Here is a 27,018-nt window from a genome sequence, read left to right as displayed (position 1 = left end):
GGAGCAACAATTACTTTTCCTTAATATCTCTTAATATCAATGGACTCAATTCCCCAATAAAAAGACATAGACTAACAGACTGGCTACACAAACAGGACCCAACATTCTGCTGCTTACAGGAAACCCATCTCAGGGAAAAAGACAGACACTACCTCAGAGTGAAAGGCTGGAAAACAATTTTCCAAGCAAATGGACTGAAGAAACAAGCTGGAGTAGCCATTTTAATATCGGATAAAATCGACTTCCAACCCAAAGTTATCAAAAAAGACAAGGAGGGACACTTCATACTCATCAAAGGTAAAATCCTCCAAGAGGAACTCTCAATTCTGAATATCTACGCTCCAAATGCAAGGGCAGCCACATTCATTAGAGACACTTTAGTAAAGCTCAAAGCATACATTGCACCTCACACAATAATAGTGGGAGACTTCAACACACCACTTTCTTCAAAGGACAGATCGTGGAAACAGAAACTAAACAGGGACACAGTGAAACTAACAGAAGTTATGAAACAAATGGACCTGACAGATATCTACAGAACATTTTATCCTAAAACAAAAGGATATACCTTCTTCTCAGCACCTCACGGGACCTTCTCCAAAATTGACCATATAATTGGTCACAAAACAGGCCTCAATAGATACAAAAATATTGAAATTGTCCCATGTATCCTATCAGACCACCATGGCCTAAGACTGATCTTCAATAACAACATAAATAATGGAAAGCCAACATTCACGTGGAAACTGAATAACACTCTTCTCAATGATACCTTGGTCAAGGAAGGAATAAAGAAAGAAATTAAAGACTTTTTAGAGTTTAATGAAAATGAAGCCACAACGTACCCAAACCTATGGGACACAATGAAAGCATTTCTAAGAGGGAAACTCATAGCGCTGAGTGCCTCCAAGAAGAAACGGGAGACAGCACATACTAGCAGCTTGACAACACATCTAAAAGCCCTAGAAAAAAAGGAAGCAAATTCACCCAAGAGGAGTAGACGGCAGGAAATAATCAAACTCAGGGGTGAAATCAACCAAGTGGAAACAAGAAGAACTATTCAAAGAATTAACCAAACGAGGAGTTGGTTCTTTGAGAAAATCAACAAGATAGATAAACCCTTAGCTAGACTCACTAAAGGGCACAGGGACAAAATCCTAATTAACAAAATCAGAAATGAAAAGGGAGACATAACAACAGATCCTGAAGAAATCCAAAACACCATCAGATCCTTCTACAAAAGGCTATACTCAACAAAACTGGAAAACCTGGACGAAATGGACAAATTTCTGGACAGATACCAGGTACCAAAGTTGAATCAGGATCAAGTTGACCATCTAAACAGTCCCATATCACCTAAAGAAATAGAAGCAGTTATTAATAGTCTCCCAACCAAAAAAAGCCCAGGACCAGATGGGTTTAGTGCAGAGTTCTATCAGACCTTCAAAGAAGATCTAATTCCAATTCTGCACAAACTATTTCACAAAATAGAAGTAGAAGGTACTCTACCCAACTCATTTTATGAAGCCACTATTACTCTGATACCTAAACCACAGAAAGATCCAACAAAGATAGAGAACTTCAGACCAATTTCTCTTATGAATATCGATGCAAAAATCCTCAATAAAATTCTCGCTAACCGAATCCAAGAACACCTTAAAGAAATCATCCATCCTGACCAAGTAGGTTTTATTCCAGGGATGCAGGGATGGTTTAATATACGAAAATCCATCAATGTAATCCATTATATAAACAAACTCAAAGACAAAAACCACATGATCATCTCGTTAGATGCAGAAAAAGCATTTGACAAGATCCAACACCCATTCATGATAAAAGTTTTGGAAAGATCAGGAATTCAAGGCCCATACCTAAACATGATAAAAGCAATCTACAGCAAACCAGTAGCCAACATCAAAGTAAATGGAGAGAAGCTGGAAGCAATCCCACTAAAATCAGGGACTAGACAAGGCTGCCCACTTTCTCCCTACCTTTTCAACATAGTACTTGAAGTATTAGCCAGAGCAATTCGACAACAAAAGGAGATCAAGGGGATACAAATTGGAAAAGAGGAAGTCAAAATATCACTTTTTGCAGATGATATGATAGTATATATAAGTGACCCTAAAAATTCTACCAGAGAATTCCTAAACCTGATAAACAGCTTCGGTGAAGTAGCTGGATATAAAATAAACTCAAACAAGTCAATGGCCTTTCTCTATACAAAGAATAAACAGGCTGAGAAAGAAATTAGGGAAACAACACCCTTCTCAATAGTCACAAATAATATAAAATATCTTGGCGTGACTCTAACTAAGGAGGTGAAAGATCTGTATGATAAAAACTTCAAATCTCTGAAGAAAGAAATTAAAGAAGATCTCAGAAGATGGAAAGATCTCCCATGCTCATGGATTGGCAGGATCAACATTGTAAAAATGGCTATCTTGCCAAAAGCAATCTACAGATTCAATGCAATCCCCATCAAAATTCCAACTCAATTCTTCAACGAATTGGAAGGAGCAATTTGCAAATTTGTCTGGAATAACAAAAAACCTAGGATAGCAAAAAGTCTTCTCAAGGATAAAAGAACTTCTGGCGGAATCACCATGCCAGACCTAAAGCTTTACTACAGAGCAATTGTGATAAAAACTGCATGGTACTGGTATAGAGACAAACAAGTAGACCAATGGAATAGAATTGAAGATCCAGAAATGAACCCACACACCTATGGTCACTTGATCTTCGACAAGGGAGCTAAAACCATCCAGTGGAAGAAAGACAGCATTTTCAACAATTGGTGCTGGCACAACTGGTTGTTATCGTGTAGAAGAATGCGAATCGATCCATACTTATCTCCTTGTACTAAGGTCAAATCTAAGTGGATCAAGGAACTTCACATAAAATCAGAGACACTGAAACTTATAGAGGAGAAAGTGGGGAAAAGCCTTGAAGATATGGGCACAGGGGAAAAATTCCTGAACAGAACAGCAATGGCTTGTGCTGTAAGATCGAGAATCGACAAATGGGACCTAATGAAACTCCAAAGTTTCTGCAAGGCAAAAGACACCGTCAATAAGACAAAAAGACCACCAACAGATTGGGAAAGGATCTTTACCTATCCTAAATCAGATAGGGGACTAATATCCAACATATATAAAGAACTCAAGAAGGTGGACTTCAGAAAATCAAATAACCCCATTAAAAAATGGGGCTCAGAACTGAACAAAGAATTCTCACCTGAGGAATACCGAATGGCAGAGAAGCACTTGAAAAAATGTTCAACATCCTTAATCATCAGGGAAATGCAAATCAAAACAACCCTGAGATTCCACCTCACACCAGTCAGAATGGCTAAGATCAAAAATTCAGGTGACAGCAGATGCTGGCGAGGATGTGGAGAAAGAGGAACACTCCTCCATTGTTGGTGGGAGTGCAGGCTTGTACAACCACTCTGGAAATCAGTCTGGCGGTTCCTCAGAAAACTGGACATAGTACTACCGGAGGATCCAGCAATACCTCTCCTGGGCATATATCCAGAAGATGCCCCAACAGGTAAGAAGGACACATGCTCCACTATGTTCATAGCAGCCTTATTTATAATAGCCAGAAGCTGGAAAGAACCTAGATGCCCCTCAACAGAGGAATGGATACAGAAAATGTGGTACATCTACACAATGGAGTACTACTCAGCTATTAAAAAGAATGAATTTATGAAATTCCTAGCCAAATGGATGGACCTGGAGGGCATCATCCTGAGTGAGGTAACACATTCACAAAGAAACTCACACAATATGTATTCACTGATAAGTGGATATTAGCCCCAAACCTAGGATACCCAAGATATAAGATATAATTTGCTAAACACATGAAACTCAAGGAGAATGAAGACTGAAGTGTGGACACTATGCCCCTCCTTAGATTTGGGAACAAAACACCCATGGAAGGAGTTACAGAGACGGAGTTTGGAGCTGAGATGAAAGGATGGACCATGTAGAGACTGCCATAGCCAGGGATCCACCCCATAATCAGCATCCAAACGCTGACACCATTGCATACACTAGCAAGATTTTATTGAAAGGACGCAGATGTAGCTGTCTCTTGTGAGACTATGCCGGGGCCCAGCAAACACAGAAGTGGATGCTCACAGTCAGCTAATGGATGGATCATAGGGCTCCCAATGGAGGAGCTAGAGAAAGTAGCCAAGGAGCTAAAGGGATCTGCAACCCTATAGGTGGAACAACATTATGAGCTAACCAGTACCCCGGAGCTCTTGACTCTAGCTGCATATATATCAAAAGATGGCCTAGTCGGCCATCACTGGAAAGAGAGGCCCATTGGACTTGCAAACTTTATATGCCCCAGTACAGGGGAATACCAGGGCCAAAAAGGGGGAGTGGGTGGGCAGGGGAGTGGGGGTGGGTGGATATGGGGGACTTTTGGTATAGCATTGGAAATGTAAATGAGTTAAATACCTAATAAAAAATGGAAAAAAAAAAAAAAAGAAGTGTATGCGGCAGGAACCTGATATGGCTGTCTCCTGAGAGGCTCTGTCAGAGCCTGACAAATACAGAGGCAGATACTCGAAACTAACCATTGGACTGAGCACAGAATCCTCAATGGAGGAGTTAGGGAAAGGACTGATGGAGCTGAAGGGGTTTGTAACCCCATAGGAAGAAAAACAATATCAACCAACTAGACCCTCCAGAGCTCCCAGGGACTAAACCACCAACCAAAGAGTACACATGGTGGCACTCGTGGCTCCAGCTGCTTATGTAGCAGAGGATGGCCTTGTTGGCCATCAATGGGAGGAGAAGCCCTTGGTCCTGTGAAGGCTCGATGCCTCAGTGTAGGGAAATGCCAGGGCGGGGAGGCAGGGGTGGGGGGGGGAAACACCCTCATAGAAGCAGGGAGAGGGAGGTGGGATAGAGGGTTTCTGGGGAGGGGGAAACCAGGAAAGGGGATAACATTTGAAATGTAAATAAAGAAAATATCAAATTAAAAAAAAAAAAACTACAGGAAAAAGAGACAGACCAACGGTAGCAAGGATGTAGCAGAAAAAGAGGAGCTAATTACCAAGGGCAAGACCAGTTTTTAAATGAACATTTCAATTAAAATGGTGTTTATATTACTGTGTGTTTGTCAATGTATATAGAACTATATTCTAAAAAAATCAGCTTTAATGCATAAAAAAATACTTTAGGGAAACTAATTTGTTTAAACAAGACTAAATGACAAGGTTAAGACCTTCCCTAGAAAACAAAATTGAAATTATAAAAGAGATCAAAATTAGAAATTGGATAGACTAGGAGAGAAAAATGATCATTATAATTTTAAGCAGCCTGAAAACTCCAAGTCTTGAATCTTCAGACATAAAGAACAAAACGAGATGCACTTCAGCATGTCGTTATGACTTCAGAGAGTCAGAGAACTGGAAAGAACATTGCTCCCATGGTTATAACAAAAAAAATAGCTGTGTAAACTACAAATTAATAACTTTTTATTGGACTCATTAAACAACTGAGTTTAGGATAAGCAACGAAACTGTAGGAAGAAACAGGGTGCCACAGGGAGCAACAAGAGCTTAAGTATTTGCTAACCTAGGGATAGCACGTGAGCTAATAAGGAGGGACAGCCACGATGTTTAATGAATCGCTGTGGTCTGGGAATGAGCCAGAACCCACAGCTGAGAGTCACAGCCATGGGCAACTTTAGCCTCTTGAACTCTTTTCCTCCACAAACTTTGTCGGATCCACACAGGAAAGACTGGATAATGGCGCAAAACTTTCCTCAGTGTTGGCTAGAGACAGAAGTCAATGGAACCGGAGTCTCTGAGGAGGGTTAAATGAGGCACTAATCTACAAATTGTATGTTGAAATTATGAGATTCTCCAGGCTAATTTCAAATAGCAGGCTTCAGAACACTGAAAGTTATGAGGGATAAGGAAGGGCACTGCTGGATACAGAAGTCAGTTCTCCAATCTTTATATGACAATCTTTAATGGTTATATAAGAGAACCCAAATACAAGGCAAAAACTGCTAACCCTGAAAAGAGAAGTAGATGAGCCCATGTTATAACTGGAGATTGTCCCCTCCTCTATCAGAAATGGACAGGTACAAGCAGGAGAAAATCAGTAACTCAACAACACTGTCCCCTGCTGGAGAAGATGGACTCTGTGCATTATGTCATTCATCTACTGAGTAAATATTCTCCCCAAGGTCAGTATTTTGGAGTAAAGAGAAGTGAAAACAGGGCTTACAAAATAGTGTAAGAGTTTAAAAAAAGGGGGGGGTATCCAAGCTTTCTCTTCAAGAGACTACACAGGGGGCCAAGATAAATTACTCAAGAGAAAAGATATTTAAATAGTAGGTCAAAAAACATTAATGTAATTGAAAAGAATAGAAAATCACCAACACCATACATAAACTGGTTCATTGGAAAAAAAAAATCAATGAAGCCAATAGAACCTTGTCCACACTAGGTAAGAGAAACAGAGAAATGAATGTCAGAAATGAAAGAACCATTAATATGGCCCTCACAATATAATATAGAAATAAAAGTAATAATAAATAAACATTTAATGAAATATGAAAGCATTAAACAAAGTATATACCCACAGATTTGAAAATCTGTTATGTATGAAATGCACCAGCTACCCGAAAGAAATAATCTTTGAACTGCAAAGTTTCTGCAAGGCAAAAGACACCGTCAATAAGACAAAAAGACCACCAACAGATTGGGAAAGGATCTTTACCTATCTTAAATCAGATAGGGGACTAATATCCAATATATATAAAGAACTCAAGAGGGTGGACTCCAGAAAATCAAATAACCCCATTAAAAAATGGGGCTCAGGGGTTGGAGAGATGGCTCAGTGGTTAAGAGCACTGACTGCTCTTCCAGAGGTCCTGAGTTCAAATCCCAGCAACCACATGGTGGCTCACAACCATCTGTAATGGGATCCGATGCCCTATTCTGGTGTGTCTGAAGACAGCTACAGTGTACTCATATAAATAAAATATATTTTTAAAAAATGGGGCTCAGAGCTGAACAAAGAATTCTCACCCGAGGAATACCGAAAGGCTGAGAAACACCTGAAAAATGTTCAACATCCTTAATCATCAGAGAAATGCAAATCAAAACAACCCTGAGATTCCATCTCACACCAGTCAGAATGGCTAAGATCAAAAATTCAGGTGACAGCAGATGCTGGCGAGGATGTGGAGAAAGAGGAACACTCCTCCGTTGTTGGTGGGATTGCAAGCTTGTACAACCACTCTGGAAATCAGTCTGGCGGTTCCTCAGAAAATTGGACATAGTACTACCGGAGGATCCCTCAATACCTCTCCTGGGCATATATCCAGAAGATGTCCCAACCAGTAAGAAGGACACATGCTCCACTATGTTCACAGCAGCCTTATTTATAATAGCCAGAAGCTGGAAAGAACCCAGATGTCCCTCAACAGAGGAATGGATACAAAAAAATGTGGTACATTTACACAATGGAGTACTACTCAGCTATTAAAAAGAATGAATTTATGACATTCCTAGGCAAATGGTTGGACCTGGAGGGCATCATCCTGAGTGAGGTAACCCAATCACAAAAGAACTCAAATGAAATGTACTCACTGATAAGTGGATATTAACCCAGAAACTTAGTATAGCGAGATATAAGGTACAATATGCAAAACATATGAAACTGAAGAAGAACGAAGACCAAAGTGTGGACACTTTGCTCATTCTTAGAATTGGAAATAATCACCCATGGAAGGAGTTACAGAGACAAAGTTTGGAGCTGAGACAAAAGGATGGTCCATCTAGAGACTGCCATATCCAGGGATCCATCCCATAATTAGCCTCCAAACGATGACACCATTGCATACACTAGCAAGCCTTTGTTGCAAGGACGGTGATATAGCTGTCCCTTGTGAGACTAGGCCGGGGCCTAGCAAACACAGAAGTGGATGCTCACAGTCAACTATTGGATGGATCACAAGGCCCCCAATGGAGGAGCTAGAGAAAGTATCCAAGGAGCTAAAGAGATCTGCAACCCTATCAGTGGAACAACATTATGAACTAACCAGTACCCCAGAGCTCTTGACTCTAGCTGCATATGTATCAAAAGATGACCTAGTCGGCCATCACTGGAAAGAGAGGCCCATTGGTCAGGCAAACTTTATATGCCCCAGTACAGGGGCCAAAAAATGGGAATGGGTGGGTAGGGGAGTGGGGGGAGAGGGGGGACTTTTGGGATAGCATTGGAAATGTAATTGAAGAAAATACGTAATAAAAAAAAAGAACATTGTTGAAAAAAAAAAGCACAAAAAAAAAAAAAAAGAAATAATCTTCGACACAGCACATACGATTTCAGGTACTGAACATTAAATCAAGGGTTAGAAACCTTCAAAGCAGGAAGCACATGGCTCAGATGAGCCCGGTGATGATGTCTCTCAAACATTTAAGGGTATTGCATGTCTCTGGGATCTCTTTCAGAAGATGCATGCAGAAAAAAAAAAAAAAAAAAAAAAAAAAAAAACCATGTTCTAACTCATTCTATTAGGCCCACTTTAGCTTGCTAGAAAAGCCACACCAGTCATTGCAAGAAAATCACAGGCCAGCATCTCTCATGAGCAGATGTAAAGGTCCCCAACAATTATCAGATTAAATGTGTATGGCTTTGAACAGGTACAAACAGAACCCAGTGTAAAAGCAATTACATCACATCCTCACGTCCATTGCTACGTGGAACAGACAGCGTCAAAGGGGAGCATGCTGTATGAACCCAACTAAACGGTATTTTTGGAAAGACAAAATTGTGGAAATGATAAATATGATCAGTGCTTGCCAGAAGCAGGAAAGGTCAGTGGGAAGAGAAGAAAGAGGGAGGTTTAGAGCAGTGGATGACGACTATGTATTTGTCAAAAATCCATAAACTAAACAGTAGCAAGAGTGAACCTTGATGCAAAGCACAGACTTCAGATGTGGTCTTTGATGCTGATGATGAGGAAGAGAGGGAGGGAAGGGAGGAGGGAGGGAAAGGAGGAGGGAGGGCGTGGCAGGGAGGGAAGAAGAGAGGGAAGGGAGAGAGGGATAGATGAAAGGAGGAAGGGAGGTCTCCCCTCCCCCAGCCTGAAACCTGCTTGCTCAGGGGTGGAGCTTCCTGCTCATTCGTTCTGCCACGCCCACTGCTGGAACCTGCGGAGCCACCTTTCTACTGGACCAGAGATTATTCGGCGGGAATCGGGTCCCCTCCCCCTTCCTTCATAACTAGTGTCGCAACAATAAAATTTGAGCCTTGATCAGAGTAACTGTCTTGGCTACATTCTTTTCTCTCGCCACCTAGCCCCTCTTCTCTTCCAGGTTTCCAAAATGCCTTTCCAGGCTAGAACCCAGGTTGTGGTCTGCTGGCCGGACACAACAGGAGGAGAGAGAGGGAGGGGAAGGGAAGGGAAGGAGGAGAAAGGGAGGGAGGAGGAAGGGAGGGAGGGAAGAAAGGAGGAAAGAAGGGGGAAGGAGAGAGGAATAGAGGGAAGGAGGAGGGGAAGGAGGAAGGAGGAAGGCAGGCAGGGAGGGAGGAAGGGAGAGTACAGGAAAGTTCTGAACTTTTTGGTCACTTTTCCCAGAAATGCTCTAAAATGGAAAGCCTATAAAAACTCATGGCCATATAAGTAAGTGGTCAGCACTAGTAATTAAACTAAATCATTTTTTTTCAAATGTATAGATAAAGAAAAGCTACATCTTCTGCTATGTGAATAAAAGTCTTATTTTACCCTGCAACTAAAACCATGAAATTGATGAGCCTCAGAACCTTCTTATTTCTGTGGCACTGTAAGAAACCCAAAGTAAAAGAGTTATAATCTGAAATGTTTCTGGTTTGTTCAGATTCAGAAAAGAAACTATGGAAACATTTTTAGCTTTGTTTTCTTTTGTTTTAAAGAAAAACTTCCCAGCAAATATATTTTGTCCCTAAACACTTTGATGAGTCCAGCAGAAACACACCAAAAATAGCCTTCTGGAAGAAATGTAGTGTGCAGGGGAAAGCACTAGAAAACACATCTTGCTTTTCCTTATCACAAAATGTTTGAAAACTAATCCATGACTTTGTTGAATGTGTAGAGCGGGTACAGTTCCCACCTCCAGTTTCTGGCTCCTTTGCTCCGTGCCAGAATTTTGGAGAGAACATGAGGCTTGCTGGCATAAGGAATGTGAGCCTTTCAACATCCCTCAGGCTCACAAGACCTCTCACAACAAAAATGCGATTAATTTTTTAGTACCTTATTTTTATATTTCCAAACACACAACTAGATGCCTTGACCCATTCTCAGCACATATTTCCTGGCCTCTGCAGTTATCAATACATGGCTAATCTTTCCTCATCTATGCCTTCACCTTAGCATCATTGCTGCTATTTCAAAACAAACCCCAGACTGTACATTAGAATGCATATATTGCTTATGAAATCACACAATTATTTCATTATGTATTGAGAGAGACTAAAGACTGTTCTTAATGTAATCAAACTCTATTAGACCATGTAAATTTTAATAATAATCTCTTAGTGTCTTCTAATACCCAGTTAGCATTCATATTTCTTAACTCTCACCCTTTCCTTTAATACATTTGCCAAAGAAGCGCATATGTTACAATAAGCTGATACATCTCCTTGGGCTTTCCTTCACTTTTCTGACACTGCCTAAATATCCTCCTCTTGCAATATTTTCGTGAAGAAACTCAGGGCTTAGCATGACCAGGATCTCTCAAAGTCTCCTTGGGGTCTTTCAATGGCATCATTTAAGCTGTGACTTCCTTTTAAAACGATAAGAGTTTTAACCCAGATAATCAGACTCAGGATCAAAATCCCTAACATTTTCTCACAGGCATTGTGTGGTTCAGAAAAAAGAAAAGCAATGAAGGACTGTGATGTTGACAGCTGCACATAGCTATTAGGAAGAGCCATTTGTCTATGGTGAGATTCTAAGCCTGACATTCATTTGGATTTATTGACTGGAATACTTCAATACAAAGAAGCTTCCCTTTCTTGGCCCTCAATGACTCTGAGATTTAGTTGTGTAAACATGTCAGGAAAATACTTAGGGTTTTATCTCCCGTGTTTATTTTTTCAGTTTTCAACGTCAATACTCACCTCCTTACATCTTCTACAGGTAACGGAAACAGCTCTTCTTCTCCATCATAGACTCAGGAATTTAAATGTAATGTATATACACGATGACTTTGACATGGATATCGATACAAGTTCAGTGTGTCCTCTTCCTGGGCCAGGGCAAGCCCTTCCAAGGTGACCTCAGTCTTCTGAGCAAATCCAGCTCACCCTTGCTTCCTTGCCTTCTGTTACCGTAAGACAGCTTAGGCTCAATTTATGTGTCTCTTAATCCAAACCTAGAATCAGTTATTTCACTGCCAATCCTTGGCTTCTTAAAGAAAGTGATAGAAAGTCTGCAGATAGGCCAGATAGACTCCCTGATAAGGGTCATTCTGTCTAGCTCTTTTAGCATCAAAGACCAGACTCTTTTTTCAAATATTTTGCCTTCAATTTTAATATAGCAAAACCAGTATAGAGTTTCTATTTTTCATTCAACATACCATACAATGGCAGTAAAATCATTGAAAAGAAGAAATTCATGCTACCACAGTGACATTGAATTAGCTATAGACTTCCTTAGAATTTTCCTGTCTTCCCAATAAGGCCTTTGATCTAGCCCAAATTCCAAGTAAAAACTTGTAGCTGTAGTTAACTAATGGCATTCAAATCACCTGGTGGCAGCAGCAATGGTAGCAGTAGTGTGAGTTCACTACCTGCCCCAATGCTCTGGAGTCTCTAATGAAACACACACACACACACACACACACACACACACACACACACACACACAGCCTTATGTTTAATATGCCTTAAACAGCTCAATGGTTGGGTCACTCCCAAACTTCCTCCTTGCTAATGACTCCCCTCCGATACTCCTGAATTATTCATCTTTGTTACCTTAGACCCAATTAAGGGGCAGGGGGGGGGCACTGGGGCCATTCTTCCCTGGCTTTTACATGATTACATGCTCTTTCTTCTGTGGGTCTCAAGCCTGATCCTTCAGCTCCCCCCCCACCCCCCCCGCATGACAGTACTGCCTTTCCTGGGTCCCCTTGACCTCGAATCCTGAGTCCAGCCTCTGTCTCTCTGCCCAGCCATTGGTAATCAGAACCAGCTTGGGGCAGGGACCCTCAGCATCTCATATGCTGATTCTCAGTGCTATTTTGGGAACCCATAATACAAGCATTAAACCATATCCACACCAAAAACTTAATGATTCAATTTCTTAATTCTCCTCTAATCTGTGTGTGATGTCATTCAGTATCTCTCGAAACTAATTCACGGTCAGATGTTTTTCTGATCTTTGACACTTTTAGAGAACACTGGGGAGACATACAGATTTTCTCTTAACCGTGATCTGGTATTGGCCCATGGTTATGTACAGAGGGAGAAAAACATGAAAGAAATGGAAACAGGGGAGTGCAGGGAGAGGGGGGAAGGAGGGATAGAGAGGAAGACTAGAAGAAAAGGAAAGGGAACGAAAGAGAGAAGGAGGGAGGGGAGATAGAGAAATAGAGAACATGCATCTACTCGTGTGTAAGAACCCACGCCACAATGGTGCTTCCCATTTGATCCAATTCTCCATACTGTCCATAATACCAATATCTCTTGAAGTCATTAGCATTAGTCATCCAGTGACACCTGCCAGAGTTTCTACTATCACTGAATATTTCTTCCTTTGTAACTAATAAGATTTTAAAAGTAGACACTTAAAAAAATTATTCAATTATCCTTCCTCTTACTATATTCTTTCTCTTGCTAATTTTCACATTTACGGAAGATTGTGACATTTGCCTGGTGACAACTTTCAACTTGTACTACACTTTCTCCAATTGTTAATTGGAGTTCTGCAGTGGGAACATAGCATCTCCTCTCCATCACTTTCTGTTTACTAAACTGCATGAGTGAGAAGTCGTGGGCATTTGTTAACTATGTGGGTCAACACTATTTTTATATTGTTTATTTTTAGTCTCAAATCACTTCAGATTTACCCATAGAGCATGGACTTCACTTGTAAATGGACTTCCAAAACTCTGTGAGTTAAGAAAATAACAACATCAACTGGATATTGGATAATTAAGAAATTATTATTAAGCTTTAAATGGCGTAATGTAATTTGGATAGGTTTAAATTTCAGGACTTAGCATCCCTGGTATTTGTGAATCCTTTCAACCTGCTTTAACTTTTCTGTATGCTCCCATGTTTTGTGAGACCACAAGATATTCCAGGATTAACTCTGTTGGATTATTTTATACACTAACAATTTTATTTTGGTATCACAATCAGCCTATGAACTATATATTGCTTAATGATTCAACTTTTTCAATACAAATACTGAGCAAAGAGAGTGGAATGAATTGCCCTAGTTTATAGAGCTTCTGGGTGCAAGAGTCACAATATCAGCCCATTCCTCATTCAACAGAATTTGTACTCGAAACAGCTGGGAAGGTTGTTCAATATGTAAAGTGCTGGCCATACCAGCCTGACAAACTGAGTTAGGACTCCTGGAACCCTAGGAAAACTCCTGAGGAAGAGGTATGAAATCCTAAAGAAAGATGTAAATTTGAGCCACTAAAATCACCAGGCTGCTGATCACCTAGCCATGTGTACACATTAGTAAGAGAGAAGGAAGAATGTCCCTTTCCCAAGCAAGGTAAATGTTAAAACCAATCCTTGAAGTTGTCCTCTAACATACCACGCAGGAATGGTGGCATGAGTGTGTACCTGTGCACACACACATTCAGAAAGAGAGAGACAGAGACAGAGAGACAGATAAAGGCACCAAGACAGAAAAGCCAATATCATAGATAAGATCCAAAAACTGTAATTCATATTCTTAGTCATTAGACTGAAGTTTGAAATGACTTGAAGCAAAACAGTCATGCTTGAATTCGTGGGAGACATGCTTAGATCCCTGCATAGAATGAAATGGAGTCTGTATTATATTCCTATTCTCTCAGGACACAGATTCTTTCATGAGATGGTTCATCTCCTGTTATGTTGTCCCCTGTGCCTGTTCAGCCAATTGAAGGAGTCTTTTCTCTTCATCACTATTCCAAGATTCCTGTTTCCTCAACCACAAGCTGGGCTTTACCCCATCAGCATGACATTCTCGATTTCAGCATGTTACTTTCACCTACTGTCCTTTAGCCCAGCTCATCCTGTTCTCTAACTCCCAGACATCACTCCTAATCATAAATTCTTCACAGAGTCTGCCCTACCAATTTATTTTTTGCCATTGGTGCTGTGAATTGATCCCAGAGTCTTTCTTGTGCTAGGCCAGTCCTTTACCATTGAGCCTCCCAACATTCTCTACTGTTATTTCTCTATGTCTCTCCCTCTCCCAGTCTCTCCCTCTCCTTCCCTCCCTCTACATCCCTCTCTCATGCCTTCATTTGTGTTTCACTTATTCTCCATCTATTTAAAATAAACAATTTTAGACAACTAGCCTCCCTTTCACATTCTGAGCCTTGTTGGCAGCAGACATTTTAATAAGGGAAAGAGAAATCACATTGAAAGCATAGACAAAGAAACACATGGCATCGACTCTATGTGCCCCCCCTCCACATTAAGTCCCCCACCCAAGGTCCCAGACAGCAGTAGCTCAGCAGAGCAAATTGGAGATGTGTCCCTAGCAAATAGATTCTGGAAACAACTACAGGGACTGTGTTCATGCAAGAGGAGGTCAGCTTAACTTCATTGCTGTGGCTGCAATTCCAAAGGTTCCCTCATCTTGCTCTTCTTCATCAGGAACTGTCTACGGCTTGCACTCTCCCCTTCCCAAGAAACAGTGAAAAAGATCTTGTAACCAAACCTTAAAGAGCAGTGTGAAACTCTCCCTTAGAGAGGACAGGGTAAAGCCTGTGTGAGGTAATAGTTTTCACATTATCTTTTCCCAAAACGGTCAGTGAGTTCAGTGAGTTTTACTTAAATCAATCTCTCTCTCTCTCTCTCTCTCTCTCTCTCTCTTCCTCCCTCCCTCCCTCCCTCTGTCTCTCCCTTCCTCCCCCTCTCTCTCCCTCTCTCATACATACACACAGATACACAGACACACAGACACACAGACACACAGACACAGACACACACAGACACAAACACACACACAGACACACACACACACACACACACACACACACACATATATATATATATATATATATATATATATATATATATATATATATATACCTTGATTTTTCTAAGTTTCTTTTAGAAACCAGTCATAAATCTGGGTAGTTATTCCCCAGTAGGAAGCCATTAAGCCTATATAACTACCTTTATTTGTATAGGCCAGTCCTTGATCAGTAGAGTATTATATTATGAGACTTCTTTCTATATCCAAAGGTGTTTTTTTTTTTTTGGTAAAAAATGCTTAAAATTAGAACAAGCATAAATAGATTGTTAAAGAGAATGGAAGATTCACAATAATTGCTGAGATAAAATATTAGAGTCTAAATATACTTTTTCTCTCTGAGGCAGCTGGTATCTGACTAGAACTTCCACCCTCCCAAGCACACACTCATTGTGCCTTTCTCTACCCCTTGAGAATGTCTAATTATTTCTGTAGAAAAACTTGAGAAGTGTTGTGTATAACACTATCTTGGAGAGAACATAGTTTTACCTTGTAACCTAATGCATATGTGTGAAAGATGTCCGAAACCAGAAGACAGAAGCATTTCATAATGGTTTTCTCCACTCAGCCATTGACTAGCCCTGTTTGGGGTTTCTGGGAAGCTCACATATGAATTTCTCTCCACTGATCTTAGTTGAAACTTCTTGGTTAATCTGGCCCACTCTTTGTGTATACTGGAATAAATGTAAATCTACCCCGCAAAAGGAGGGAGAGAGAAAGATCTTAGTTATTAGGTGAGAGAGGAGATGGTGAAAGAGAAAAAGAAAGGAAAAAAGGAAAGAAGTCTCTGGAACAGCGAGTGCAGGAGCAAATGATAGATGTCATTGAATCCCATAAATCACTGAGCTAAAGACAGGGCCCCATCACCTGAGATGACATGTTATGAGCCAGGCTTTGATCTCTCTCTCCACACCAGCACTCCACAGAGCACCAACCATAGTGTCTGACCTGACTCCAGTGACCTTTCATTTTCTAATCTTTGTCTCAGAGTAAAATTCACTCATTGGAGTTGGATCTGGTGATGTAGGCCTATACATCTAGCTAGTCAGGATATTGAGACAGTAGAACAGCCATTTCAAGACCAGCTTAGACAACTTAGTAAGGCTCTGCCTCCAATTGTACAATGTAGAGAAAGGGGTAGTGGTAGTGGTGTAGCCTAGTAACACAGTACTTGCACAAGACACACAAAGCTATAGGTTGAACCCCAGAACAACACACAAGTACATGTGCACACATGAATACACATACACACATGTTCTCTCTCTCTCTTTCTCTCTCTCTCTCTCTCTCTCTCTCTCTCTCTCTCTCTCTCTCACACACACACACACACACACACACACGATACACTAAAGCAAGACCTTACTCTCTCCAAGTATGGGAATATTTTATTGTTTGTCTGTTTATTTTTAAAATATCAAAATGCTGAGATCACTGTTTCAGATCTCATCTCCCATCCCGTTCCAAACTGCCATGGTTCTCAACACAAGGAGATAGGCCTGCTATAAGCAGCCTAGATAGGTCAAAATCCCCATCACGGTGCTGGCATTTGGAGGTATCACTGGTGACAGACATTATAAGGGACCATATCCCATTGCGTTGAGAACAAGGAGACTCTAAGTTACACAGTTTGAAATATTTCACCCATGTTCCATTTCTACCCTTTAGTGATGAACAGAAGACACAGTGCCTGAGATCATTCAGTGTTTGTGCACATACCAGGGGAAAGCTGTAAAATAAAGGTTGTGAGTGGAGCCTAGAGAATATTTACTGTATCAGTTACTTCTCTGCTGCCATGATCAAAGACCATGACCAAAAGCAAGTTGAGGAAGAATGTCTTTATTTTGGTGCACGGTTTCAAAAGGCTAGAGCCCATAATGGTGGAAAATTTGTAATAGCTCAAGCAGGAAGCAGAGAGGTTTCATTTGATCTGTACATGGGAAGCAAACAGGAAGGGACCAAGCTATAAAGCCTCAAAGCTTGCCCCCAGCGTTGCCTTCTCCCAGAGTCTCCATGCGCTTCCCATACAGTGCACCAACTGAGGACAAAGTCTTAAAATACATGAGCCTATGAAGGACATTTCACATTCAAACTACACACTGGCCATTCCAGATACTGATTTTCTATCCATTTCTCATACTTGACTTTAAGTTACTAACGCCAAGCATTTAGACAATGCCCGACAAGTATTAAATAGATTCTTCATATCTAGAGTTATCTAGGATTTAAATTTTATGACTGACTTCTCCTATACGTTGCTCTGTAAACCAAATCAGCAAAGCTGCTATAGCAAGCAATAAGAGCAAAAACTAAGTCAAAATTTCTTTTATTATTATTATTATTATTATTATTATTATCATTTACATTTCCAATGCTATCCCAAAAGTCCCCCATACCCTCCCCCCAAACTCCCCTACCCACTCACTCCCACTTCTTGGCCCTGGCGTTCCCCTGTACTGAGGCATATATAGTTTGCAAGAGCAATAGGCCTCTCTTTCCACTGATGGCCAACTAGGCCATCTTCTGATACATATGCAGCTAGAGACACGAGCTCTGGGGGGTACTGGTTAGTTCATATTGTTGTTCCACCTATAGGGTTGCAGATCCCTTTAGCTCCTTGGATACTTTCTCTAGCTCCTCCATTGGGGGCCCTGTGATCCATCCAATAGCTGACATTGAGCATCCACTTCTGTGTTTGCTAGGCCCCGGCATAGCCTCACAAGAGACAGCTATATCAGGGTCCTTTCAGCAAAATCTTGCTAGTGTATGCAATGGTGTCAGCGTTTGGAGGCTGATTATGGGATGGATCCCCGGGTATGGCAGTCTCTAGATGGTCCATCCTTTCATCTCAGCTCCAAACTTTGTCTCTGTAACTCCTTCCATGGGTGTTTTGTTCCCTAGTCAAAATTTCTTTATTTCAAAATAAAGATATGATTAAGGGTGACAGTGGCCCCCATGAAGCAAGCATGTCACTCAATTAGAGACAAGTGTCACAAGGAAGAAGACAGTTAAGGAGTCAGACAGAAATAGATTTAAAGGAAATTGAGTGGATGAATTATATCTGGGTTTGATTGACTTAGAGAATCAGGTTCTGTTTGAAGAAGTAGACTCCAAATTGTTCAAATTTCCAACTCTGGCTGTGTGGTCTGTTTTTATCAACCACCTTCTTTTTGCCCTGGAACCTAGCCATTCAGAAGCAGAAGGCATTGCAAAGGATAAAGGCCATCCCTTCTGACTGCAGAATGGCAGTATGAACTTATAAGGGATGACTATACCCAGTCTCTAACACACTTCCTGGAGTGCTGCCTCTGTACAGACAGACTCATGTGGGCTATATTTTAAGACCATCAGAGAACCGATCTGAGTTTTGTTTCATTTTGCTTTAAATCATTGTACTTAGGGTTGAGATTCATTAAATCCGAGACTATTTTCCATAATGATCAATGTTTTCTGAGAAGAATTATCCTAGTGAATTATTCACACACCCTGAGACTACATACACATTCCACAAGTGCCCCCATGAAATAACTAACACAATATGCTAGACAATACTGACATGGCTTTCTGAAAATCCTAAGCTTTCATACCTAGTAATTTATGTCCTACGAGAATATGTCTTATTGAGACTATCATGTGATATACATCATACCCAACGTAGCATCATGTAGTTTATATACCTATGTCATGTTAGACTATCATAAACCAATTACATTTTAAAAATTCCAAAACAAATGGATATATATACATGGATCACATTGCTGGCCCCCTTTCCTAGTTCTTCTAAAGTTTTCCTTGGGAAGAAACAGAGCAGGGTCTCCATCATCGGAAACAACACAAAGTTCCCAACACTTTTTCAGTCTCAGATTCTTTCATCTGGGCCCCTTATTCACTCAAGTATGCTGGATCCTGTATTGCCATGGAAGCAACCACACTGCTGGCCTGAGACCCTTGCAATGACTTTGCACTGTTCATGAAAACCCTCCCAACAGTCCCTCACGGTATTCTACTTTTATCTATCCCAATGGATAGCAGGTTCACAGAGACAGCAGAATACAGCAAGGCCATCCATGTCTCCTTCTTGTCAATGACCAGCTCACAATCTGCCTGGCCCAGCCCAGCGTACACATCAGCGAATGCTTATTAGAGTTTACTCCACACAGCTTTCTAGAATCCATTTTTTTCTCAATATCCTTGCCTCAACTTTTCCATTCCCAGGTGAATTAGTCTTTTTATACAATCTCCCTTTCCATCTTTCTGCTCTCTCCCACTCCAAAAAAAAAAAGAAAAATCGAGGTTTTTTTTTTTTTGCTGTAAAATATAATTACCAAATAGCATACAAATATATGGCCATGTATGATCTAAGGAACAGCTGCAAAATTGCTAATATTAGGTCTAATTTAGCTACAATAAATTAGCAAATGTGTGGAAGCGCGATGATGACAGCCTAATTATAACAAAAGTCAATGCGCTGAAGTATACGGATGACAATACATACTAATTTTAGAGAGAGAGAAAGAACCCTGCACCATGTGAGATGCAGGAGACAAGCAGTCAGGACTAATGGCTCACACACATATACTTAATGTGGCTAGTCCCTGTAATAGAAACAAAAAGATAGATGAAGCTGTTCAAAAAATCCAGCAGTATCAAGCAATGCGGGCTAAACCCATTAACTGTCAGGCTAATAACACTCCACGTGCTGAAGTGCAGTAAGACAGCGGTGCTTTCCCCGGGATGGTGGCGGTTGTACCCGTGCACACCTGTGAAGAGGACGCTACATCCATCGTCGCATTCATTATGACAGAGAGGAAGAACAACGCTAATAATGTAAAGTATAAATGGGAAGGAGCAGGCTGCACAGAGTGACATTTGCATGGTCCCAGTCAGCTTGTTAGCTGAAGTGGGTTTTAATTAGCTATTTTCCAGCAAGTACACGAGCGAATTAGTGGCGGCTATAAACAAGAAGAGATGATCAGGCCCGAAGAGAAGGAGAAATGATCAGGGTGCCTTTGCCGAGGTTGGGATGGGGAGGGCATCAAGAGACAAAGCTAATCTAGACCACTTTTCTCCGCCATATGTTTAAAGAGTATCTTGTCCTGAAAGCACCTAGACAATGGGACAGTCCCTCTTCCCTACAGGTACAGAAACAGAGGCCTACAAAACTTTGCAGGGTTGACCCAGTTTACACCTCTGGAGCTGTCTGTAAGAGACATCCTCTGATTCTATGTTTTCCAGATCATATGTGTTCTGAACTGTTGCGCATGGATAAAACCCTTGAGAATACAGTCATGTGGTGGTCCAGGAATATAACTGGTTATATGCCCTGATCAGCTCCGCCCTATGTAACACTCAAGAAGAAAGAATATTGGAAACAGTCGGGAATGCTGGCTCATGCACATAACACCAGCATTCAAGAGGGGCAGAGGGGGTTGGGGAGCATTTCTGCAAGTTTGAGAACTGTTTGAATTCCAAGCCATTTGAGCTACATATTGGAGTGTGAGACTTTGTCTTGAAAAAGGAAAAAAAAAAAAACAGGAAAGAGTATTAGAAACAAGATAATAGCATTTTACTATAGTATCTCTGAGAAACAACTATTCTGAGTAAATACTCAACACGTGACCCACCAATGAGTACCAAGTATTGCACACAGCATTAAGTCCTAAATGCAACTTAAACTGATTGGAATGATGGGCAGACAAGCAATGAGGTTATATAAAGCAAAAGCACACAAGCGCCAGTGCACTGGGAGAGAGGGTTGACGCCTCTCCCCCCAGGAAAGAATGCTGATTTGGTCCATTCATGGGAGGACCCAGTTGCATGGACTAGGAAAAAGCCGTCAGTCACAGCCTGAGTATGGGTTTGGGGTTCTGGTCTCTTCATTGGTCTTTGGTGAGCACTAACATACAGTCATCTCTGCAAAAAGAAAAGTCCAACACTCTCTGGAGGAAGTGAGCAACTGAGAGAGGGTCCCTGGATGTCATGAGCCCATTCCACTTCCTGTCCCCTCTCTCTGCTTCCTGGCTGTCAGCACAATATGACCAGCTGCCTAAGACTCCTGTCACCACCATGTCTTCCCTACCATGAACAACTGCATCTGTTTCCTAACCATGAGGGAACATAAACCCTTCATTTCTTAAGTTGCTTCCTACTGGATACTGAGTCACAGAAACAAGAAAAGTAACTAGGTTTCCCACCAGCCCAGATAAGACAATGGTCTTAACATGGTTAACCAACCACAAGAGGAGCTATGTGCTTTTCGTTATACAAATTAACCTGATTTACAATCCAAGATATATTCTTAAAACAACAAGAACAACAAAATGATCTGGGAACTAGAGAAACTCATATGCCAGGAAATAACAAAGCTCCCTGACTTCTTTATACTATGAATTTGAAAAATACACGCAGAGATTTAAAGGTATTGAAGTTTGAAAGAAGCCAGTAATGATGGAGAGGAAGGCAGCAGCCGGGACAGATGACTAAGATGGATATTGCCAGAGATGTTGCCTCATTTATAGATAATGAACTCAGGAAGAGTTCATAGGAATTTAAGAGCCCAGGGGCTGTATTTACCCTGAGTTATCAACCTCATAATCATAGTTTGTATTTTAAAATAGCAATCATGTATGTGAGAGATATTGCACAGGACAGAAAATTAATCCTGCTTAATGACTTCCCGTCTAGATATGAGGTAGACAAAATGGATGTGCACATGGAAATTTTAAAAGGTAGGTGTCTACCTCCGCTGCACAATTATGTAAGATGAAGAGGCATTGTCTTTGTTTTTGTTTTTTGTTGTTTTTTTCCCCATGTATCCAGCAAATGTTTACTGAGTTCCTGTCATATGCCAGGCACTGGATTAGACACCAATGACATCAATGGTCATTTAGGCAGGCCTAATGCCTCCCCTACAGGTCAAGCCTTTCCAAGTAGAAGCTCATTATCCTTTCTGATTGTCTTCGGTATGTTTCTATTCCTGTGATCAGGCACGATGGCCAAGGCAACTTAAAGAAAGAAGAGTGTGTTTGGGGCTGTGGTTTTAGAAGGTCAGAGACCATGACCATCACAGTGGGAGCATGGTAGCAGGCAGGCAGGCATGATGCTAGAACAGTAGCTGCAAAGTCACATCGCGACCCACAAGCACAAAAAAGAGGGATCGCGCTGAGAATAATATGGGTCTTTTAAAACCTCAAAGCCTGTCCCCAGGGACACACCCACTCCAGCAAGGCCACACCTCCTAATCCCTCCCAGATGCCTTTACCAACTGGAGAGTAAAGTGTTCAAACGTGAACCTTTGAGGGCCATTCTCATTCAATCCACTGCACTGATTCTTCCTGCCCTGATGTTTGACAGCCACAGTTAGCTAATTCTTTCCTATATAATATCTCCAGTGCCTGCAGTCTCCTTCTCTAGTGTTCAGAAGGTCTTTTTCCGTCCTATCAAAAGAAAGACATTTAGACTCCATTAATCATTTATCGAAAAACTAAACATTGAGCGTCACTTCTTTGTTTGCTCTCCAAATGACTTCACTAATTTAAGCCCAGATCACAGTTGCTTTTACAACTGTCACAGAATTAACTTTCAGATTATTGTGGAACAGTCCCTCTCAGGTAACGATAGCATCCCACATTTGAGTTGACAGTTGTCAGATCTGCATTCATGAACATGATTTGTTAGTGACCTATTTCTCATTGCTGTGAAGCTCTCGCTGGTTCTGAGTCTGTCATATGAAACATTTACTTCATCTCTTTCCCACCAACACCATCCATCACAAAGTTCAAGTAAAATGTTTGTATTCAAGTGAATAATTTTCATTACAGATTTTATGTCATTTTTTTCAAATGAGAATTTATAAATAAGTTAAAACAAAACATTAGTCTCTTCTGTGTTCACTCAAAGCAGCCATTTTAACTGACATTCATTAGCAACAATTGATTTATGGGGAAAAAATTCATTCATCTTACAATCTCATTCACCAATTTTCTGTTTTTAAGTTTATGTTTCCACCCCCCCCCCCAGAAGCAGGTTCTAAGAAAGACCAATGGTTATAAAAAGAAGTAGTTATATCTGAGAGGTCTTCTCAGAAACACAGTGGGGGAAACAGATGTTAGAAGAACAGAAGCAGACCCCAGACCCAGCATGCCCTGTGCAGGGACAGAAGAGCTGTGTGGTAGGTACTGGTACCTGGCTGCTTATGTTCTCAGGCCTGTCATATGTCTGCCCTGTACACAACCAGGCTGCTGTGGGTTGGTAATGAGGTACAGTCTCGGAGCAAAGGAATGTATGACAGAGCAAAGCTACTTACATCATGGAAGCCAAGAAGCAGAGGCAGCCAGGAGGAAACCAAAGAGATGCCTCAGTGATTACTTCCTCCATCCATTTCCCATCTCCCATCTCCCATCATTCCACTGTCTCCCAACAATCTGCTCAAACCTCGAATCCACAGCACTTCGCAGGCACAGCCGGAAGCAGGCTTTTCAGGTTCCGTTCAGTCTGGTCACATTGACAATCAAACTTAGCCGGTACAGCAGCTATTTCTATGGTAAGGATATGACTAAAAAGCTAAAAGTCTGCCTATACTGAAATAACTGAAAACTGAACTCAATGTAATTATTACATACCTTCAGTCAAACAAAGAAAGAATAAAGTTCTAAGTTTACATACATTGTTCCTAGATATAAAATAAACAAAACAAATAAACAAAAAAAACTAATACAACTTAATGCACTGGGTGATATTGGTAGTTTTCTGGTGCCAAAACAAGAACGACTCATACAAATAAAGAAAATTACAAGATGATGTACTTTTAAATATGAATAGAAAAATCCGTAATAATAGAGCCACACAATAGACTAAAAGAAACTGAAGCATCACGACCCAGTTGGGCTTATACCAAGAATGTGAGAAGTCATTGAAATAAAGGTATTTATTTATCTTTACTAAATGGGGGGGGGGGGGGAGAAGACTATTATCTCAGTAGATACAGGCAAAGTGAGGCTAGGCAAAGATCCTCTGTGTTTCAAACTTAAGTCTTAGCAAACCGGAAATGGGAAAATCATCTTTATTAAGTGTGCATGACCCAAAACGGCAATACTTAATACTACATGAATGTTAAAAATGTAAATTATTTTAGAAACCAATATTGAACATCCTACATATCTCAGGTACTCTCTTAAATATTGTAAACATTGCAAAAGAGATGAGGAAGAGATAGTTCAGGCTGACAAAGTAAGGAGTAGGCAAAAAAAATTGAAATACATTTAAAATGCTTGAGTCAGAGTTTAACATGATTTGGTCAACATATTGATCCCCCCACTTCTATACACTAGCAAGAAAGGAGAACATATAATCAGATTATCAGTGGCCAATTAGCAACTCTAGTAACATGCTCTCTGAGCCCTTCTATGCAGTGCTTCTGAGCCATGGCACGTAATTATTCTGCACGTAATTATACTTTCTCCTATGTACCCTTTCACAGAACACCCTCAGCTTAGTCAGATCTCTGGACGTGCCTATGTCCACAAATGACAGTCTTGGCTCAGCACAAGCTGGACTATAGGATTGCTATACAATTCCTGAGTCTTGTGGCTCAAGCTTACAGCCAGCATTCCCGCCTGCCAGGACAGGACACGTAGCTCTCCATTGACATACACCTGTAGCTACATATAAGGGCATGCTGGCCTCCAGGCTCCCTCAGTTCCTATTTTCAAGTCTGCTTTTTCTTTTCCCTGCGCTGGACTCGTCTCCAGATACCTCTGGATATTCTTTCTTTTCCACCATGTAAAATTCTCCCCACTAACCACGGAGTGGCCATTTCAGAGGTTTCTTGACTTGCAAACTTCTAGCACACAGACAAAAAGATTCTGTTGTTTCCTTTTTTCTTTTCTTGCTATCCAGGGCTTCTGGTTGCCCTTAGCTCCGTTTTTTAAAGTTTTATGTGGTGTTTTAGCTCTGAAACCTCAGAGGAGCTCAGTTAAAAAAAAAAAGAAAGAAAGAAAGAAAGAAAGAAAGAAGAGAAGAGAAGAGAAGAGAAGAGAAGAGAAGAGAAGAGAAAAGAAAAGAAAAGAAAAGAAAAGAAAAGAAAAAAGAAAAGAAAAGAAAAGAAAAGAAAAGAAACAAAGGAAAAAGGAGCAACATAGATCACCAGCACGGCCTCTGATAGCAATATGGACCTCAGACATCAACACAGCCTGTGGTAGAATAGACCACAGAGGTCTTTTGATTCCATCCAGAAAATGAACCATTCTTCTTCTCAGATATAGGGTTGTTGCTAGAGTTAGGGTGTACTGGCTGGTTTTGTGTGTCAACTTGACATAGCTGGAGTTATCACAGAAAAAGGAGCTTCATTTGAGGAAATGCCTCCTTGAGATCCAACTGCAAGGCATTTTCTCAATTAATGATCAAGGGGGTAGGGCCCCTTGGGGATGGGACCATCTCTGGGCTGGTAGTCTTGGTTCTACAAGAGAGCAGGCTGAGCAAGCCAGGGGAAGCAAGCCAGTAAAAAACATCCCTCCATGGCCTCTGCATCAGCTCCTGCTTTCTGACCTGCTTGAGTTCCAGTCCTGACTTCCTTGGTGATGAACAGCAGTATGGAAGTGTAAGCTGAATAAACTCTTTCCTCCCCAACTTGTTTCCTGGTCATGATGTTTGTGCAGGAATAGAAACCCTAAGACACAGGGTAATTGTGTGGTTGGGTGGCATATCTGGGGGAAGGGCCATGAGACTGCCCGGCTGCTGTATACGCCATGCCCCTGGTGCTGGATGCCCTGCTGGTGTCCTGAGTACAACCACCATGCTTGCAGACCATGGGCACTATGGCCCTATGCTCACCTACCCCCAGTAGCTTTTCTGATTTGGCATTTTCTCCAATTCCATGAAACCATCTTTTAAAAGCATCTTCCCATAAGGCCTGGTTTTTTCTTTTCTTTTTCTTTTTCTCTTTTTTTTTCAGTTATTCTAGAAATACGGTGTTCTCTGTGGGCTCATCCTCTACCACCAAGTCTCTGGGTAAAACCTCAATGGGTCTCTCAGGCTCCTCTGAACAGTCCAGTGGTTCCTTGGATGCTAACAGCTACAGCCCTCTTTAAACCATGTCAAAGTCCTTGATCTGGGCTGCCCCTGGGGGCCATGTTGAGTCTATGATCCTCATTGCCTGATGGAAGACATGTTGATGCCCATGTGATCCACAGTGCTGCCAGTGAATGTGTTGAGGTCCATGGTCTGTGCTGCTGCTGGCAACCACTATGTGTCCATGATCTCTGTGCCCTCTGTGTGGTAAATTAGGACAGCCATTCAGCTTACTTCATAACCAGCAAGGGGGTGGGAGGGAGACGGGGGATCTTGTGTTGCCTGTCATAGAATGTCTGAGAACAGTGAATTCACCTATATTTCATTTCCTCATCTATTAAAGTGAAAGGCTACACACAGTCCACATTGCTCCCTCATGACTGTATTTAGACATTGCTGATCTTGTATCCTTTTAAAAATTAATTTATTTTTAACACTCCTTATTTTATTCCCCCTACCCTGATCTACCCTCTGACTGTTCCACATCCCATACCTCCTCCCCAAACCCCTGTCTTCATGTGGATGTCCCCACCCCCCATCCCACCTGATGTCTAAACTCTCTGGGGCCTCCAGTCTCTTGAGGGTTAGGTGCATCATCTCTGAATGAACACAGACCCGGAAGTCCTCTATTGTATGCATGTTGGGAGCCTCATATCAGCTGGTATATGCTGTCTGTTTGGTGGTCAAAGAAGTACTTTGAACAGGTGACATTTGTGGCCCTGT

The sequence above is a fragment of the Mus musculus genome, chromosome 13 (genome assembly GCF_000001635.26).
Source record: "Mus musculus strain C57BL/6J chromosome 13, GRCm38.p6 C57BL/6J".
Lineage (NCBI taxonomy): Eukaryota > Metazoa > Chordata > Mammalia > Rodentia > Muridae > Mus > Mus musculus.
Note: the sequence above shows the minus strand (reverse complement) of the source record.